Genomic DNA, 19,980 nt, shown 5'->3' with positions numbered 1-19,980 from the left:
TCAGACGATAAACCCATGCATTTAATATTCAATAGTCAAAATTCTTAAGCAAGATGGAAATTGTGTTCTTGTTTAGCAATATCATCAATTGTCCATACACCTCTTATTATTTACAATGTTTTAATATGCCGAGTCTTTAGATTTATCGCTGAGAAACTTGAAGTGATTAATTGATTTAATTTGTTCATTCAACTCTTCGAGACCCATAATATTATCTCTATTACCTGCTGTTTTATTGGGCCAACACTTTATAAATATAACATGCCTGTCATAATACTTCAGTGCATAATTCTGGTAATTCTGTGCCTAAAAATACAACATGCTGTTTATATATTTTCAGAGGCGAGGTGTTTTTTTCCAGTCTTGGTTTTTATAAGTGGCTGATCTTTCCAGTGGATTTTGGGATGGTGATTTTGGATTGACGCTGCAAAAGGTGGGTAATATGTATTTAGCAGTTAACCCATTTATACCTAGTGGACTCTCCCATTCTTTTGAATTGGATCAATTTATTTCCAAAATTAGGGATTTCTAGTATATTTATTTCTATATTTAGAATATTTCTTACATAAATTCCTTTAAGCAAACAGCGCAGACCCTGATGAGACGCCGCATAAAGACCCTGATGAGACGCCGCATAATGCGGCGTCTCATCTGGGTCTACGCTGTTTGCCAAGGCTTTTTTTCTAGACACTGGGCATAAATGGGTAAATTCAGTGGATACAACGCTAGACTGCAAATCTGAGGATCGTGGCTTTGATCCCCAGCCTTCCATAAAACTTTTGAGGTGATTGGTCTTGAAATCCTTTCTACGGCAATTCTCCCCCTACTTCTTCTCATGTAGGGCAGTTGTCTTAGTTTAACGGATACTGGCATAAGTACAATTATGCACTTTGTACTCTTTGCCCAGCTTAGCCCTGGAAAAGTGAAAGATGGCATATTGACAGCTGTGACATGAATGAAATACTGTTGAAAACACAGCAAAATCAAACTTGAAAATAAAAAAACAATTGCTATGCTCCCTCCACCAAATTAAATTTGAGTGGATGTATTAAAGAGTCACTTGGTAAGTGGGTCAGTTCACATAGATGCTGCAAGTTTGTGGAAATTATAGTAATATTTTTGAGAATCTTTCAGTGCTCTCCGCAAGCACTGGCGGCCGGCTATAATCACAATTACTAACAATCTTGGGGCCAGCAACTTTTCCCCTAAATATCAATTTAAAACAGCACCAGAAACACTGGTTTAAGTGCCAAGTCACTGGCTACTTAAAAAATGTAACTGGCTTCTTAAATTTTTATGGAGAACACTGATTTTTTTGTTCAACTTACATTTACATATCCGTATCAAGATAAAATTGCAACGATTTATGTATTATGACACGGGAAGTAACCTTTTCTTGTTTCTATAACAACCACTTGAAAAAGATGGTTCTTTTGTAGGTTTCCTGGCAGTGGTAAATATTTATGCCATATGTGTATTTTTGCAGTGTTTTTAGATTCTGGATCAGAAGGAACAAGAAACGTATTGAAAAACGAAATTCCGCGTATATTCTGATTTTGAAAATAAAGGTTGAACAATCAAGACACATTGTAAAATGGAAGAACACAGCCATTAAGTATAAACATTCAACCTAATATCTAAAGGGACAATCATGCATTTTATTGATTTTGGAGAGTCAAGTGTTACAAAGTACTTTTGTATTCACTTTTAATACTCTATGATATACGAAGGCTTCACGCTTAACTTTTGGCTAGAATGGCTGCAAAAGAAAGGCTGGATCTTGATTATTTCAATTTGACCTGAGTGCAATATAATATACTGTATTATAAATTTATACTTTTGGGTCTATTGACATTAAATGCCTCCAAAATTATATTGCCTTTTGATAAAGGTCAATTAAGATCAAATCATAGGTGAGACAGATCGATGCACTGAAAAAGTGAATTAGATAAATGCATTAAAGTGCTACTTAAGGGCATGAATTAAAGATAATCAATCGACTTACTATTTGTATCACCAGCATCACCAATGAGGAAGTAACATCTGTTGAGTTATTAGATGGTATATTCATAATTCTAACACGGCACGCGACTTGTTTTCTATACACAAAGAAGGAAATCAAGTGTGGGTTATTCTGCAATAACTTATGGGCGGAGCTTAATGTTTCGAAAATAGTTCCGAATAAATAAAGAAAATATTGCAGTAAAATGCACGTGCTAAAACCCGCTCTAAAAGAAATGTAATAAATGTAGCATGTATATAAATGTAATGAAACAATATATTGTATATTCGGTGATAAGTGGCATAACCACGTCTACAAAGAATGTTATTTGTTAGGAAACGTAATTCAGAAAACATTTATAGCATGTCAGCTTTTCAGTAGCATCAATAAACGTGACGTCATTAAGTTTCTACGATTGTTGTTTTCAATGAAAGTGACGTCATTTGCACAATATTTATGAATGAAAATGACGTCATATGTTTGTACAATTCAATGACGTCACTAAATAGTGAACTTAGTACTTAGAAGGGCGGAGTATTGAAAAATATAGTTCACGTCCTAAAGCTTGAACCAAATCAATCAGAATCGTGTTAGAATCGAAATAATATTTTTCTATGATGGTTTGTTGTCGAATAACCCACAGTGAGTTGTATAGATGCGTGTTATCAAATCACTCGTGCTTCGCACTCGTGATTTAATTCCTAGGCATCTATACTCCTTACTGTGGGTTATTCGACAACAAACCATGATCGAAAAATATTATTTCTTAATTTGAATTGGGACAATATTTTGTATTACGCTTTGTGTATTAAGACGATGTACATTTGTATAAGTCTTAATAACTGTCTGTACTGTTCATAATTTGAATGCTTTTGATAGATGGTTGGTTCTATAATGATCAGGGCATCCTTTTTCATACATTCACTAAGAAACTGCCTATTAAACAGTTGTGGTAATCTAGTAGATAAGGTGTCGGCCTGGAGATCTGGTTCCATGTTCTACCCCCACTCTGGAAGTGTTCTCGAATTTTTCCCTAAAGACATTCAGTACTGTTTTTCTGATGGAACGGACTCTAGTGTGTCTAAATAAGCTGTCTTGGTCATTCCATGCGATTAAACTCAAAGAGGTTTACATGAAGAACATGTATATTTCAGCTTTATTCGTATTCGTGATGCTAGCCTTTGCTTGGGACCAGAAATAAAGCAGTCAATCTTTACTGTTTGATGATTAAAACTGTGAGTAGAAATGCTCAATTGTTAGGAGTTATACATTTAGAGTGTGTGTGTGTTTGTTTGTGTATGTGTGTGTTTAAGCAAATTGCCTTTGAATACAATGGCCCTTGAAGGCTGTATGTTTTGCACATGACGTTTCAAAAACAATTATAAACAATTATGATAGAGTGGTGCCTCCCATGAAGAAGTTTACACATTGCGTAATGGTTCCCACTATAAACAAACACTTGTAGAACATTCAGAGTTATGACAGGCATTAAATTTGTTGGATATTAGCTATTAACAATGGTTAATCTTATTTGCAAATATGACTGCCAAGTCAGCTTATATTTTATTTTATGACTTAGGTTTTGCTGGATGGCACATAAATTTAAGAATTGTTTAGATTTTATGTAATGTTTCCTACCTTCAAATTAAGAGATGTCTTGCAAGTGTTTTGAGATGTCAAACATGATTTTAATGTTTAATCAACAACTTCTTTTAAACATTAATGTTTATGATAAGCAGATTTTTCTTTGGAATCAATGCAAGCTAATTATGCAGATTGTGAATGAAATTGAGGTAAAACAGCTGTTGCTATATAATTGAAACACATGAACCAGAGATTAAACTAAGCAATAACCTGCAAGCCTGATCTGGTAAAATTATGTTCATTTTTCTTGATATACAGTAATATTATGGGCTGTATTCTGGGTAAATGGGGCTAAATGCATGTATATCAAGTGTTTACACAGATATGCAGTCTTCACAGGGTTATCAGGGACAACACTTTCCACCTTAACTTGATTTTTTTCAAAGAAGGGAATTCTTAAACGAAACATTCTTTGAAAGGCCAAAGTGTCGTTCCTGATTAGCCTGTGCGCACGGCACGGGCTAATCTATGTTGACATTTTAAATGTACATCCTGTCAGTTATCCCAAAAGGCTGTTAACCCTTTAGATACGTATTTTGACGCATTTTTTGTCCTTAGAAAGTTAAATTTAATTAAAGACCTTTCTAACTAGATTCAAGTTTTAGAGGCTTCATTTCAAACCCTTAGATACTGATGAGCAGCAAACAGCATAAAACCTGAACAGACTGGGAGTTATTCGCAGGCTGTTCTGGTTTTATGCTGTTTGCAGATAGCCATTTTCACTTTGATTCTGAGAGGGAAAGGTTAAAAATAAGAATTGTGTCTTGCTTGGTAACGGACTGTTCATTGGAAGGACTGATGACAAAAAGTATACAACCTATGGTTGTTTTAGTGAATTCCATGACAGTTGTGTGGTTTTGGGGGGGGGGGGGGGGGGGGGGGAAATCAAATGTCAAAATATTTACAGTTTAGAAAGGTGGATGCTGGAGTGTGATTTTTTCGGCGTAAGCTGAATAAGCCAGCTTTTCACCCTGACTTGACCTTTGTAAGTGTCCAATAATACTCAAATAAAATTTCCCGCGGCTAGGTACGAATGAATACACTTCATTTATTCCATTGGCTGATTTGAGTATAACACCAGAACATTGGAAACATATCCGCGTCTTTGTAACACTGTTTTACTGCATGAAACAATTTTATCTCTAATGAAAAGGCCCAATAGATAGAACAGTTTTACAATCAATTTTCGACATAAATACAGTTTGTGCGTTCACCTTTTATTTTCAGAGAATTACCAGCGCAAAAGCGTTTAACTAAAGGCTATGTTGTCATATTTAGTACTTACTTGCATTGCATTTCAACCCGCGAGGTTTCGGGTCAATACGCGGTCATTTTGTGAAAGTCAGAGTTTATATAGTTTATATACAGTTCATCACCGGAGTTCGCAAAAGGGGTTGCGATCATTGTGTCTTACTGACAATAACGTAGTGACTGTAATGCATTGCATTCCAATCCGCAAGGTATCAAGGTCAGTTTGCGGTCAGTTGCAGAAATCTTTATATAAACGCCGTCTCGTAAACTTTGTGCACTTGAAGTCTGTTTTGATCAGACAGATACTAAATAAAGATATTCGGCGATATTATTGTGGTATGTCAATCATCGATTTTTAATATGGTTTCAAAATTTGCATGATAAGGACCAATTTTGATAAAATTAATTAGAAATATTTATCAATTTAGACCAGTTTATTAAGCATGACCACAATAATTCGCTATACTATAATTATGCAATTAAATAAGATTCGAGTATTGTCGGCTGACCTATATGCACTCGTTTATTTTCATGTTTCTTGTGTTTTTCTATTCTGTAAATATAGATATCTGAGTAATAATATCACATAAAGCAATATAAGCCACGAAATCTGGCGCAACACCCCGTAATTGATTTGCTTATGATGTAGCTAACAACTGCGCAGAAAAAAGGCATCCGCTACTTTTTATCTCATAGAGATAACTTTTGATCGTTCATAAACATCGACCACAATCAACGCCGTATATCTTTTTTAAAGATATTTCTTGTTTCCAGTTCACTTGAACTAAGTGCACTTTGTGCCATACAGGCAAGTTCTTTGTTAAAATTTAATGCAATCCCACACTGGCAATGTAAACAAGTGAGACAGAGGTGTTTATTATTATTGTTTATATGGGAATATAAGTGCAAATTCTTCACATTGTTACCCACACCAAAATACTGGTGGTGTCTGTGGTTTGTTAAGGTTGTTGGCTGCTATTTGATATAAAACAAACATCCTCTGGAGGAATAGAACGGGTTCAATCATAGTTGGGACTTGTGAGAAAGAAAGGATTGGGACCTGAAAATAATGCAGTATTAAGTTCATGAAATTTAGGAAATAAATTATAATATCTTGAAGTAACAAGAGGGCCCATGGATTCTCACCTCACCTCAAGTCAGTTGAGCTTATGCGCATGTGCATAAAGGGTCGTTCCAGATAAGCAAATGCAGTCTGCACATGCTAATAAGGAATGACACTTTCTGCCTAAACTAGATTTTGGTTTATAAGAGACTTACTGCCAATACAAAATAGCATAAAGGCGGAATATGATGTCCCTGATTAGCAGACTGCACAGGCTTATCTATGGAGACACTTTAGGCACCTGCATTAAGCCCAGTTTTCCCAGAGCAAAAATGTTCAAATGTTAACTTTTACAGTCATTGCATGAACAGCGATTTTTTTTTTTGGGGGGGGGGGGGGGAACTGACATTGGGAAAATTTGCGTCTTCATATTGGGAAATTGGTGTATTTGATTTGTTGCTCCCAATTAATTTAAAATTAATAACTTAAGAGTTGTCACTTAGGTCCAAGCCATTTTTTTACAACAATTTGGAAATATGTAGGGTTTTAAGCTCTACTGGCCAAAGGCCTGAAGAGCTTATGTTATGGCGTGGTTTCCGTCGTGCGTGGGTGCGTGCATTAGACTTTTTCTTGTTTACGCGATAAAGTCCACAGTTTTCATTCGATTCTTTTCAAATTTGTTCAGTGTCTTTATATTAATGAGGACTGGAACCCTATTGAAAATGGGTTACATCAGAGTAAAAAGTCTGGAATTATCTCCCCTTGAATTTGAGAAAATTGTGAAATATGGCTTGTTTACGCAATAAAGTCCACAGTTTTCATCCTATTATTTCCCAACTTGCACAGTGTCTTTATCTGAATGTTGAGTCAAACCCTATTGAAAATGAGCAATATCGGAGTTATAAGTCCAGAATTATCTCCCCTTGAATTTGAGAAAAAAATGAAAATTCAGTTTTTTTATGTGATAAATTTCATAATTTTCATCCAATTCTTGGCAAACTGGCGCAGTGTCAATGTGGACTCAAACCCTTTTGTAAAAAGAGCAATATCGAAGTAATAAGTCCAGAATGACTTCCTCTTGAATATGAGAAAATTTTGAAATCCCACTTGTTTACGCAATTAATTCCACAGTTTTCATCCAATTTTTTCCAAATTTGCACAGTATCTTTATATCAATGAGAACTTGAACCCTATTGAATATGAGCAGTATCGGAGAAATAAGTTCACTATAAGCTCCCCTTGAATTTGAGAAAATTCTCCTTGTTTGCGCGATTAAGTACACAGTTTCCATCTTATTCTTTCCAAACTTGCACAGTGTTTATAGCAGTAGAGCGATTCAGGCCCTCATGGGCCTCTTGTTTTCTTATTGGGAAAGTGCTGTTTTCCGGACTTTTTAAAGAAGGAACAAGAAATGTGTTTGTCAGATTTACTTTGTACTTTGATTTATTTTTTATTTTTATCATTTGGCAGGTTCAGATAATTATCTCCCTTTAAAGCTTATTACTTCCCTTGGATTTGTTTATGTGACCTTTGACCATTAAGGACCTTTCACCACTCAAAATGTGTAGCTCCATGAGATACACATGCATGCCAAATATGAAGTTGCTATTTTCAATATTGCAAAAGTTATTGCAAAATGTTAAAATTGGGGCAAACAAACCAACGGACAGGGCGAAAACAATCTGTCCCCTCACTAAAATCGCTGATGTATAAAGATTGGTATCAACTGTAAAAGCAGATGTCTACTCTAACATTTACCAGGACTGTTATTTGTCTTATTGAACAATTGAAACGTGGTCCTCTTGAGCATGCAAGGAAACTTAGTTATGTTAAGTAAATTTGCGACATTACTCAGAAAATCAAACAGGCCTGTATGCCCCATAGACTTAATTGTTCCATACTGGAACAGCTGGAATTTACTACAAGTCTGGATACTGGAATTGACGGGCATGTCTGGGTAGTTGGGAACAGCTGTGGTCACATGTGAAGAATTAATTTGGCTTAACTTGCTGTTTGTAAGCAGGTGACTTTATTATCAATTAATTGTGGGTTTTATGGTTCACTCATTTGGCAATTAGAAGAACATGGTATATGCCCTTAATTGGTACTGGCTAACTGATCAGTAAAGCTAATCCCAGAAAAGTATGAGTGAGTTTATTGGCAGTGCTTTATTACTGAAATACTGTTAATAATTATTATAAAAATAAATACTTGTTATGCCTTTGAAGGATAATATAGCAGGAGACTGCACTCCAGTGTGTCAGTTGTGCACATTTGCAGGGTTTCTTGTTAGAAAAAGTGACATGTTAGCTAATTTATGGCTTGGGATAGCGATTATATTAAAATGTGTTCAATCTAAAATCAGCACAGTGATGACCTATTTCACTTCATTCATTCGGACATAACCCTTCTCACATAAGTCTTCTCTGCTAACACTGATATTATGCATATATTGCATCCTGTTACTACATAGCCACAAATTAAAGAAAGAAAACTTTTCTCAACTTGAAGGAAAGTGTTTGCTTTTTTGAGGAGGTGACAGCCACCCTAGATGTTTCATTATCTGATCATTCATGATCATTACAACAGGTCTGTCTATGGCTGCTTATTTCCTGCTGCTCCTCTGAACACCCAAACCCTTAAAACATCAAATGAAATAACAATGGTCAACACCCAAACCCTTTAAAACATCAAATGAAATAGCTATGGTCATCAGGTTTACCAGATAATCCCTGCTTGACCTGGCATGGGTGGTCAGGGTGGAAAATGAATGCTTTGTAAGAATGGCTTAAGCCAGGTGAAAAGTTTGACCCAGGTCACATGCCAATAAATATTTCATATTTTGTGTCACAACTGTCTAAGATCTTGACTGGAACAAGGGGTTGGAAAGGACGGAAAGAAGACTGCAGTAGAAAATAATGAAAACCTCTTGACTGGTTAGTTGATCTGTTTTTCTCTATTTCACATTTATTTTATGAAGCAACATGTATTATCAGAGATTTCAATAGTAAACTGTATAACGAGTTGTATTATAGCAGGTATATAGCAGGTCTAAATTTCGTTGACGTGTAATGTCAATTTGATCCATTAACATGCATTAACTTAATCATGTGTTAAGCTTGTATATAAGTGATCATGTGATAATTGAAATCAATCTAGTGTGTCGAATGACAAATATGACTTTCATAATGTAACTATTTAAATTATCAGTATTCAGTTTATAACTTAATAACTGACTGCAAGGTCTAAATTCAAGATGCAGTTTTGAAGTATTGAAAAACAGAGAATTATTAAATTCATGTGGTATGTAAATAGTTTTGTTAATGATTTATATAAAAAAATAATTGATAATTCATTTTAAATAAATAATTATTAAGTTTTTAATAAACAATATCAGAATATTTGGTAAAGAATCTATAAACATTCAATGTTTGTCTTTATATTTGTAGTTAAAATCAATTATAAATATGAAACCTTGACATAAAAAAATGCTACATTTTGTTTTTGAAGCAATTTTGTTATTTTTTCTCTCAAGATATTTCTGTACCAACAGTTGATAATTTGGACGTATGTCACGTTGGTATGGAGTATTCATCCAAATGAGTTCTTACCATTGTTTGTTTGAGATTATATTTATTGCCTATAAATATGTTTCCAACAATGTGTCACATTCTTTTGTCAGTAATTCTAGTATTGACCCTATAAATAATAAAGCAAATAGATAAAGTAACCATGACAAAAACGCTGAATCCTTTAGACTATGGTAGTTTATATTTTGTTTTTAAATCTATTTCATACATGCTGCAAATTGTTGGCTTTTACCAGCATGACAAAATGGGTGTTTATATTCATTAACTGTTAAATGTCAACTAATCAGAAAGGATTCTTGAAAATTGTGGGAAAATATGTTTCAAATGTCCACTGATGATAGTGATCATTTTACCATCAGTTATAGTTCAGTAAAAGTTAATTTTGGCTAAATTTGCATGCTTTATTGGGGGCAATATATTGTGGAGAGTTCACAACCTTGAGAATTCAAATCAAATGCCCAGTGATTCATTGACACATTTAAGCTGGCTAAGCTTTATTGATGGATTTGCAATGGAGATCATACATTCTGTTTGGTGTCAAAGAGGAATAAAGGGATTTGGTCAGAAAGCACTTGTGTATTTTGGAGTTTATTAGGTCTTTCTGGCCTGAGGCTTTTTATGTGTGGACCCAGACAGTGTCCCTGCTTCCCTACCTAATCAACTACTAGAATCACTAAAGTTTGTACAAAATTTATGTTGATTTATAGCTAACCTGCAATCCTCAGCTATTTAGTAGCTACAGAAAGGTGTTCAATTGTTTTGTGATTTTGTGTTGTGGGGGAAAGCCAAAGTACCTGGGGGAAACCCCACCTGTCTGGTATGGTGACCACCAACCATACTCACATGCTTCAGGGAACAGGGATTGAAACTGTGTCATCCAGGTGAGATGCATGTGATCTGACCACTGCCCTTACTGGGCCCGTATTCACCAAACAATTCTTAGACTTAAGTCTAAGAATAAAGAAAATTCTTTAAAGTAGAACATTCAAGAATTTCTTAAATTTTGAGTCAAACTCTGCAGTAAACATCTCTATCTATATTATTCTTCATGTAGAACATACCCACCAGTGGAGGCCTGTATATATTCAAACACTGAACACATTTTTCTTGGTTCTAAGTCTATTCTTTATTCTTAAGTCTAAGAATCGTTGGTTAATAAGGGCCCCGGACAGTCTTTCAGAAAAAGACCAAATAAGGTCAACTGCATACAAATTGTGACTTTTGGTAAACTAAATTATTCTTTTATTGATTTTTGGCTGCACATTTTTAGAAAGACCTCACCATTTAAAGAAGATGTGTTGTGTTTTTAGCTCACCTGTCACGAAGTGACATGGTGAGCTTATGGGAACGTGTGATGTCCGGCGTCTGTTGTGCGTGCGTGTGTGCGTCCGTCAACAATTTGTTTGTGTAGACAGTAGAGGTCACAGTTTTCATCCAATCTTTATGAAATTTGGTCAGAATGTTTATCTTGATGAAATCTGGGTTGGGATTGTAGGGATTGTATTTGGGTCATCTGGGGTCAAAAACTAGGTCACTAGGTCAAATAATAGAAAAACGTTGTGTAGACAAGAGAGGTCACAGTTTTCGTCCAATCTTTATGAAATTTGGTCAGAATGTTTATCTTGATGAAATCTGGGTTGGGAGTGTATTTGGGTCATCTGGGGTCAAAAACTAGGTCACAGTTCAAATAATAGAAAAACTTTGTGTAGACAATAGAGGTCACAGTTTTCATCCAATCTTTGTGAAATTTGGTCAGAATGTTTATCTTGATGAGATCTGGGTTTTGATTGTATTTGGGTCATCTGGGTTCAAAAACTAGGTCACTAGGTCAAATCATAGAAAAACCTTGTGTTGACAATAGAGGTCACAGTTTTCATCTGATCTTAATGAAATATGGTCAGAATGTTTGTCTTGATAAAATCTGGGTTGGGATCGAATTTGGGTCATCTGGGGTCAAAAACTAGGTCACTAGGTCAAAGTTTAAAAAAACTTGTGTGGACAGTAGAGGTCACAGTTTTCATCCAAACTTAATAAAATTTGGCCAGAATGTTAATCTTAATGAAATCTGGGTTGGGATTGTATTTGGGTCATCTGGGGTCAAAAACTAGGTCACTAGGTCAAATCAAAGAAAAACATTGTGTAGACAATAGAGGTCATAGTTTTCATCTGATCTTGATGAAATATGGTCAGAATATTTATCTTGATAATATCTGATTTTGGATTGTGTATGGGTCATCTGGGGTCAAAAATTAGGTCACCGGGCAAATTCTATTAAAACCTTGTGTAGATGAAAGAGGTCACAGTTTTCATCAATCTTAATGAAATATTGTCAGAATGTATTAATTGATGAAATCTGGCTTGGGATTGTATATGGGTCTGATAGAATTTAAGTTGATGTAGCAAGGTTAGTCAGGTAAGCGATTCAGGGCCATCATGGCCCTCTTGTTTAATAAATACCAATATAGCATTATAATGTTAATAACATAACTTGACCACTGAATATTCTTACATAAATATCATAATATGTATATAATTGCTTAATCATTAGGTAACCTTAAAAGTATTTGGAGGTGGAAATGGTGTCAGCCTTCTTAACGGTAGGTTCAGGATCTATCTTCCTTGGGGGGGGGGGGGTTGTTCTCTTGATACTTCCAATGATACCAAGTTCTGCCGGTTCTTTCCATGAAACAGACATGGTGGTGTCTGAAAACCCCAAGGCTTTTGGCGTAATTAATGTTGATTGTTTAAGATCTGCATTACTTAAAGTACATATCCTGAGAAGTGATTCATACAAAGGATTGCTTTACCGTCAAATTTATGGGTTATAGTGCCTGTTAAAGTAATAACGATACTGCTATATTCACAATTCATGTGACTGTTAACTTTGAACAAAAGGAGCCTGTTTTGGTCATTATGATTTGAAGATATGATTTTGGTGATAAAAACATTGCCCACAGTCTATAAATTTGAATTTTATGACACATGCATTGACACACCTGATACATATAACAACATTAAAAACATATCAGATCTTGGGCGAAATGTAGAGGAAATATATTGTTGCAAATGTACCATATTCTCCTAAAGGTCTTGCCTTTGTGAATGTTACTTTTTTGACAGTTTGTTGTTTTGGGGAATTTACTGACACTAATTTACATTGAACAATATCATAACATAACAAAATAAAATTACATAATGTTTTTATGATCAGCTCTTAGTGTACCGTTTTTATGAAACATTATTTTGGTTAGTTTTAATCTCTCATCTTTAAATAGTCCATAATGAAATGTTCTTTATAATCATGCACTTTCCATGTAGGCAGCACTCTGTGAAAAGGGGGTTTAAAGCATGTGCGTGAAGTGTCGTCCCAGATAAGCCTGTGCAGTCTGCACAGGCTAATCAGGGAGAAAACTTTACCCTTAAACTGCATTTTTGTCAAGAAGGGTATTCCTTTAAACGAAAAACACAATAAAAGCATAAAGTGTCGTCCCTGATTAGCTAGGCTAATCTGGGACGACACTTTTCACACATGCATTTTACTCTTTCAGTGCTGGAACCTAATTTTGAAGGCCTTTGCAAACAGTTTGGATCCAGATGAGACGCCACAGAACATGGCGTCTCATCAGGATCCAAACTGTTTGCTATTCTGATAGTAGTCTTTAAAAAAAATCGAAGAAAATGCTAATTTAAGAAATTCAGCAGACAACATTTTAGCAGATGACAAATTTCCCAGCATGCAAAGGGTTAAAACCTCCTTTTCACAGAGCTAGGCCCATAATGTATCAGATTTTTACATATAATTATTACATAGTATATAATGATCTGGTAGTTTTAAAAAGGAAATGATTGTATGGCTCTGCAATGCCCTGACATTTTTTAAAGGCCTGTCACATTACATTGAGTTGTAACAGCTTGTTGTTGTAACTTTACCCATAAATCTTTCAGTGTACCAGTAATTGTTGTTACAACATCTGGACTGTCTAGCCCTGTCAGATAACAAGAAATCAAAGACATTATACTGTCAGTGTGTGTTTTTTCATTGAATCCGCCCCATTCCCAATGGAAAAAAGTATATATTTTTCCCAAATGGGAGCTAAAAGTTTTTAGATCTCAATATTTTGTTCAACTCCCGTACATATAAGTTCAACCTTAGTAAATATAATACTGGAAACTCTTGTATTCTCAATTTTGAAGCATTTTTAGCAAAACAACAACAACACTAATTTCCCAATTTTAGTCAAAATGCGCAAATTTTCCCAATCCAAAAAACAACTGACTGTGCTTTGGCAAAGCTGGACTTAATGTATGTGCGTAGTTAAGTTAAGTGTTGTTAAAAGGAAAATCCAGTCTAGGCAGAAAGTGTCCTCCTTGTCTCATGTGGGGACTTTACGCACATGCATTGCTCCTTTTTCATACATGCCAGAATTTTTCAGGTCCAAAACGGGACTTTCATAAAAAATTGTCGGGACATTTGACCAAAAAGCGGGACACCTATAACGATCCATCATTCCATCTTTTCTTTAGTCAATAGTCAGTATATTACTTACAAAAACTCTTAATTTCTGCCCAATATTGACGATAATTGTGTGTTCAGAATTTCGTGAACACAGACGTTTTTCATTTTTCCGGAAGTAAACACAGTCCATAAACTGAAATGAGGGGTATCCCCGTATGGCTCGATTTGACATCCAATTGGTACAGGGATATCCCATTGAACATATGTAAATTGTGTGACACAATGTGAGCGCATCGAGCACTGTTCTTATTCAACCAATCTTAAATTAACTCTAAATTAAGATTGATGCAATATGTACAAACTATTTTCTGAAAATCAATCGAAAACGAAAGGTAATTTGTGAGAAACATCAATGTGTATTGGTCAGCATTCAATTTGTTTGATGTACATAATCGGTGTTTTGACAGGATTTATAAACATAGGTTGTATAAATACACAGGATACACTGCAACGCCGATATATCGCGAACCGTTATATCGCGCTGTCCAATATATCGCGCTTTGGCTATTGCTCCCAAAATCCGACAAGTATGATCACTAAATGTCATGTTTTAATCTGAGAATTCGCTAACTTAAGCAAAAAAAAACGGTTCTTGCAAGTATTAACACCCTATATGTCCTGCTTACTATGGCACGCAGTGAAGCGTGAAAAACAGTTGATAAGTGACAGTGTTGTGTACACACGGCTGGGGTTGTTTTTAACACTTAACAAATAACCAATTAGTGTCATTTCAAAGGTAATAATGGCAGTTTACTGGTATATAAATCGTTTAATTTCGTTACTGGTCATGAATTTGTTTGTTCTAATAAAAAAACGCGCGAAAATTGGCGTGGGTGTATTTATTTGTAAATAAAAGTTTCGTAGCGGGTTCAACATTGAGATAATTTAATTTCCATTAAAAGTTTCATTGTAAATTTCAACTAAAGTACCGCGGTATCTCGCGAATTATGTGGCATTGACATTTCCTCTTAATAAAATATAATTCAAACACGCTGTAGCGTTACCGTTACGCTGTTTCAGTTCCTTTATTAGGACTATTTATAAGGGTAAATTCGAATCTATGCACAATTATATTTTAGAGTTTTTTTAAGGGAAGAATATTTTTTTTAACTGTTTCGCAAGCGATCGTACAAGAAAATGAAAAATATAATTTTCATATTGGTTTTTATGATAAATACAGATACGTATGTAGTTATGAAAAATGTTTATTGTAGAATTGGTTTGCAATTATTACTATAAAAATATGTAGCATCGCTGTATATATAATGAAAACATTGGGGAAATTTGACAAATTAACCGCAATACAATTTAGTTAGACATTTCTCGAATTATATCGCGCGCCGGATATATCGCGCTCGCGATCTTTGGATCCCAACAACCGCGATATATCGGCGTTGCAGTGTAATGGTATCGTTGGACTTGATTGGGCCATAATAAAAATACAAACGCAGGTGGCATTTATTTCTGTACTATACATCTTTCGATAGCAATTAGCAACCCCTATCATAAAAACACCATGGTGTGAATGCTGATTAAATCAATAAGTTGCCGTTGAATCGCTGATAAGGTGTCAAAAACAACACTGGTACACTCAAGTAGTATCAGTGGGTTGTTAATTGGGGGCAATAAAGGGATTAGCAATGGCAAGTTTTAGTCAGAGAGAGCTCGAAAAGCGAATTTTATTGGGAACTTATAGACCTTACATTGTTTTTAACAAATGTCGGAACAAATCGTCTCATATCGGGATGCCGGGACAAAGGGCCCAAAAGCGGGACTGTCCCCCCGAGATCGGGATGTCTGGCATGTATGCCTTTTATCCAGAGCATGGCTTATTTAGAAGTCACAGATTATGGTGTTTCACAAAATCTCAACATCTGAAACCCATATAAAACTGTCTGTACTGCTTTAATAATTTAAATTATAGGTTGATGTACGTTTACTGGTGATAAACAACAACACACACATGAATATCATGTTGAGCAAGCGTATTATAGCTAAACATTAATAAAATAGTATTATATGCTGATAATTATAAATATTGTCCCATATTGCTTATGGATGCCTCAAAATGATAATTCCTAGCAGCTAAATCATCTGAATATATTACGCTTAAAGTCTTAGCTAAGAGATAAAATGTTTACTGGTAATTTCTCCATAGACATAATTATAGTTTAACCTTTTTAAAAATTTGGTAAAAAGTGATGCAGGTTTTATTTAAGCCATGTCACCGACGATTATTACGGGACTTCTCCTGTTATTTTTTTCCTTCTTTATAAAGTACCGGAAAACGGCACTTTCCCAATTAGGAACAAACTACACATTTCCAAATTGATGTGAAAAAAATCCCAATTTAAGGTTTCAAAAAAAGAGCAACATTTAGTTAGTTTTCCTATGCAGCTCTATGGCTTGAACCTAAGTAAATATAATAAGGACAACTTGACAACATTTAGTTATCAATTTTAAATTATTTGGGAAGCAAATAAGCAAATTCACCAATTTCCCAATATGAATACTTCACCACGATGCAAAATTTCCCAATTTTAGGGTGTTTCTTGCACAATTGTCCTAATTGGGCTGGTATCAGTACTTTTCCCAATCGCTGTTAAAATTGCCCCCACTGCTTTGATGCTCAACAATTGTACATGCATATGAACAGTATGTTAAGATATTCAGTATTAGGGCTGTCACGATACGCCGTGAGCGTACCGCGGTATATCGTGGTACAGCAACACTGTATCGCGGTACGTACCGCGATATTTTACAGAATATGTATCTGTAAAGAAAACAGTTTACAAACTTTATTAAACACAATAATCAGAAAACACGGGTATCATAGTATGACTAGAAACTGTAAAAGAAACTGTAATAAACTTGATAGAAGTAGTCATTGTTATTGTTATTCGCGTCTTTTTCTAAAATGTCCGCCATGTTGTTTACAATAGCTGTGACTACGACCTGTGTAAATCGAACGCTTCAAGGGCATGTTTAAAATGCGGAGTCAGCAGGCCCAGTATTGAAAATCCGTAGCGTTCTGATTCTTCCTCGACTTATTCATAATCTTAAGATAACATGATTTGGAAGTGCCATGCTTTGAACGATCGATATTCTAAAGAAAGAAAATAAGAAATAGAGTAAACATCTTTTGGATAATTATGAACTTATTTGCAAAGGAAATCTAACCCAAATTCAAAAAAAGGTACGGACCTATACATTGCCGTATTTTAAACGTGAAAGTTAAACATCTACCAGTGGAAGCGCTTGCTTGACCTGGATATTAACGGATTATTTATTTAGCCCTTTTGAATCGCTTCTACAGTTTTCAAAACGATTTCTATATCAAAATAATTATGTAATGTATTTATATATGTGCTAATATAATAATATTTAAAAAAAACCGGTGCGGCAACGCCGTACCGCGGTGCGATTTTTTTCACGACATGCACCGCGATATACCGGTATACCGGTGAATCGTGACAGCCCTATTCAGTATGGTCAATAAAAGTTAGTTAAGATCTTTTTAACAAAAATCAGATTGACAATCTTTCAAATGTGATGATTTTATGTTGTAATAAAAGAACAAAGACATTTAAGGATACGGCTAAATAATTTCAAAACTCCATCACCATGGAGTTTGTAGCTTTAATTTAAGGTCATTAATATATTGGTGAGAAGTAATTTTTTAGTGGGAAATACACAGACCTGCAGTGGATCTCTACACTATTTAAACATTTGCATGCTGGGAAATTTGTCGTCTGCTAAAATGTTGTCTGCTGAATTTCTAAAATTAGCATTTTCTTCCATTTTTTTTTCAAAAATACCATAAGATGTGGCGTCTCATCTGGATCCAAATTGTTTGCAAAGGCCTTCAAAATTCGGTTCTAGCACTGAAACAGTTAAGTGTTTTGGTATAAATTGTTTGTGGAAATATTGCAAAAACTCTTAATTACTTTCCTTTCCAATAATGTACCTACGTCTGAGACTGTGTAGCAAACTGTTTTATAAAGGTCTGATGGTTCTAAACTTTCCTGTAAGACTGTGGTCTTTGGTAATACCAGGTAGAATATAATAGTCGGAAGGCATAAGAATAAGCTATTTAAAAAAAGAGTTACTCAATCTTGATAACTAAGAAAACTCAGCATTGTAAATTAAATACAGAAGTTTAAAAAAAAGTGGTATGAGGGTAGTCAGGGTAATTGCATGTTTTGTTTGAAATTGCTAACAATGATTGCATCTGTAACGGAGTGTTTGACAAGTGCAATTGTAGGTTACACCCCACCAGAACATCAATCAAAGTCTTGTTTGATTGTACAATGTTATGCCTCCATGTAATCATTATGATCAGAGTTTTTCACCGCTCCCAGTAGATGCCACTGATAAATTTTGTTGCTTTTTTTAATTGCTCAAGTTTGTTACTGTTCTGTTTTGTGCATAAAAAAATATATGTACAAACCCATTGGATAAGAATTTTTTTACAATTCACTATTGTAAAGTTTACTTATTTTGGCACAGCTTCCTAGCCAGTAGGTTTTTACCATTTTTGAGCTGTATCTTGTATCAAGATTTAGTGTTTCTTCATTTTAAAAAATCATATTTACTTTCTAAACTTTCTTTTAAACCTTTTCAGTTTGTGCAAAATTGTAATTGATTAAAGTTATTGGTAAATGCAAAAAAAAATGTCTAAACTTTAAGTGCAGTCAGGAAATTTTGGTGTTTGTTTCAATTCTAATATATGCTACAAAATGCCACAAACGAATATGATAAATGAACTAGTTGTTAAGCAATAAATGTTGAACTGTTACCTCACATTTGGGCAATCCTGTCTTCTTGATGAATGAATGAACTTTGGTTAGCAAAATAAAAACGACATTAAAGTGATGTGTTAATGGTGAAGCAAGCAATAGGAGAAATTTCTGTAAGCTCGTGTAACACTAGTGTGTGAAATTTGAGTGCTAAAAATGTGAAAGCATTCTAAAAGACCTATTGTTGTAATTCACTCTTAGGTCAGTCATAAACTGAATACCATGTCAAAAGGAGAGCAGTTCTGTTTGTTTAAAACTTAATTTATTTGCAGGAGTAATTGAAAAAGGTGATAAGGTACTTTAGCCATTGGACACGTTTGGGTTCAACACATAAATGAGTTTCAATTAATCCTTTCAAAAGGACTCCATTCAGAAATTAGGTTTTTCAAATGTAGCTTTTTGTAACTTCGGGGTTGGTAGGTTTACCAGTATCTGCATTGGACACACTGATAGTGTTATTGTGAACTAGTTAAAAAGGGTGGGGAGTGAAGAACACACATGTGGTTGAGCGGGCCCCAAAGTTGGGTGTTTGTTAATTTGTGATGAAAGGTGATAGGTTTCAGTGTAACAGTGTCAGTGTGGCTGGGCCTGAGACTGAGATATAACACATTGAACACATTATCTGTCCTTGAAGTGGTTATCTGTTATTGGAGTAATGGGATTTATTGAACTGGATACACTTTGTTAAAGTTTTAGGACTTTATTTGGTCACTGTTTGTATGTAAGTGACATATTTCAATTAATCTTATGGGAGTCTTACAGTTGCTGGTCCCAAGTTACTTGTAGGATTATTTAATAGTTTGTAATCAGGCATAAAAGAGGATTTTATGTGTTTGTTTGAAATAGCATTTTGTTGTACTAAAGGCGATTTTAAATAAAATGTTTGTTTATAAATGAATGTTTCATATATGTTTTAGTTTAGTGTAATTGTAAAAAATATGAAAACAGGTAAAAAAACATTTTATTTTGCTTTGTTGTGTTTGTTTGCATTTTGTCTTCGCGAAATGCCAACATTATTAATGTTTTTTCTGAAAAAATTAAGATCATGAAAATGTTAAAGAATAAGATCAGTTCGAGTGTTTCCCTAACAACTTACTCTGGGGAGAAGTGGGCTT

The 19,980-nt window shown here is 34.7% G+C and overlaps 1 protein-coding gene across 1 annotated transcript in view; it reads left to right on the top strand.

Moving 5' to 3' along the window:
* The first annotated feature begins 315 nt into the window (after positions 1-315).
* LOC127868010 (chondroitin sulfate N-acetylgalactosaminyltransferase 2-like) overlaps positions 316-19,980 on the top strand; it is a 32,079-nt gene continuing 12,414 nt past the window's right edge. The window contains exon 1 of the mRNA XM_052409568.1: positions 316-433. The gene's annotated coding sequence lies outside the window, so the exon portion shown is untranslated. The remainder of the gene's footprint in view (positions 434-19,980) is intronic.

The sequence above is a fragment of the Dreissena polymorpha genome, chromosome 2, assembly GCF_020536995.1.
Source record: "Dreissena polymorpha isolate Duluth1 chromosome 2, UMN_Dpol_1.0, whole genome shotgun sequence".
Taxonomy (NCBI): Eukaryota; Metazoa; Mollusca; class Bivalvia; order Myida; family Dreissenidae; genus Dreissena; species Dreissena polymorpha.
Note: the sequence above shows the minus strand (reverse complement) of the source record. Positions and strands in the feature narration are given on the sequence as shown.